The sequence below is a fragment of the Mus caroli genome, chromosome 13 (genome assembly GCF_900094665.2).
Source record: "Mus caroli chromosome 13, CAROLI_EIJ_v1.1, whole genome shotgun sequence".
Classification (NCBI taxonomy): Eukaryota; Metazoa; Chordata; class Mammalia; order Rodentia; family Muridae; genus Mus; species Mus caroli.
Genome location: NC_034582.1, coordinates 6,243,614 through 6,245,303, shown reverse-complemented (window position 1 = coordinate 6,245,303; position 1,690 = coordinate 6,243,614).

The window sequence follows — 1,690 nt, the reverse complement described above, 5'->3', positions numbered from 1 at the left end:
GGCAGGGCAAAATTGTACCTGTATCCTCTAAGGCTAAGACAGACCCACAGGGAGACGAGCATACATGCCCTTTGAGTAGGGCCTCACTGAAATCCCAACACTCAAAGAACCAGCAAGACCCAAGCAGGATGTGGGACAACAGGTGAGTGTGGAAAGGGCTGTTGATGTTGATGGGAGCTGGCAGAAGATGAGAGCTTTGGGGAAAAGACCAAGATCAAGACCTCATGCAGTTTTGGCTGTTCCCCTGACGAGGAATGTTTCTTCTTGGGGTGGGGGCAGCTGTCATTCAAGGGAGGTTCATTCTCCTGATTTTAAGAGGAAAAAGGTGATAGGACATTCTACCCAGCCCTCATGCACAAGTAGAGCATTTCAGACTGTATTTCACCACCCTTCAGGGATATGGTAAGTCAAGCAATCCAGAGGAATACCGATGCTATGATCCAAGGGGGAAAAATTAGAATTCTGCTTGGCAGGAGTCAGGGATGGGAGTTACTAGTGAATGGGCCAGAATCCCAGTCATGCAAAATAAATAAGATCCAGAGACCAACAGCAACACTGTGTGGCTCCTGAAAGTGTGTTCATCTAGTGAATCTCACACCTGTCCTTACCAGTATAGAGAAGACTAAAACCAAGGACAAAAGATAACTGAATGAATGCAAAAGCCCTCACAAATACACCTCACACTGAGAGACCAGATCACACCCACTAGGACTGCTGTTCCCAGCAACACCTTTACCTGCAGCCTCACCCAGAGACTCCAGGAGTGGAGGAAACCTCAGGTATGTTTGACTTCTATGTCCTGTATCTTCCTCTACACAGCAACATAGTCACTCTTCTGGTTGCTGTGAGAAAATGCCAGGCAACTTAAGGAAGGGTTTATTTCTGGCTCACCATTCAGGGTTTCAGTCCATCACAACACAGGGGAGGCATAAGTGGCAGAGATAGGAGGCTTCCTGGCATGCATCTGCAGCTGGAGAGCACAGAGACATGAATGATGGTGCCCGGCTCACCGCCTCTATTTATTTAGTCAAAGACCAATGCCTGTCAGATGGTTCCACCCACATTCTAGGTGGATCATCCCTTCTTTCTTTAAATAGCCTCTCAGGCAATGTACTAAGTCCATTAAACAAGATTAGCCATCACATACACACCTAGGATAAACATCTAACAAATATCAAACCTACTTTAGCAATCTACTGTGCTGGATGTCTGTGACTGTGGCATGCTCAACCACCCCGTCATCAGAGAATTGACAGTGCCTAAATGAGAAGATGGACAGAAGACAGATATTGTGAGAGAGCAAGAGGATGTCAGCAGGACCATTAGGCCTTGATGCCAGGTCACTGCGGGACTTGTCAAGGATATAAGCCAAAGTCCTCGCCCACCTAGAGTAAGCAAATATAAAATGAGGGTTTGGAATATGGCTCAGTTGGCAAAGTGCTTCCTGTGATAGTTTAAAAACTGGCTTAATCTCCAGAAGCCATGTCCAAAGGCCAGATGTGGTATTGTACATTTGTAATTCTAGTACTGGGATTGTAGAGACAGGTGGATCCTGGCAGCTTTCTGGCCATATAGCCTTGTCTATTAGGCAAAATCCTGCCATGGGAAAACCCTGGAGAGAGAGAGAGAGAGAGAGAGAGAGAGAGAGAGAGAGAGAGAGAGAGAGAGAGAGAGAGAGAGAGAGAGAGAG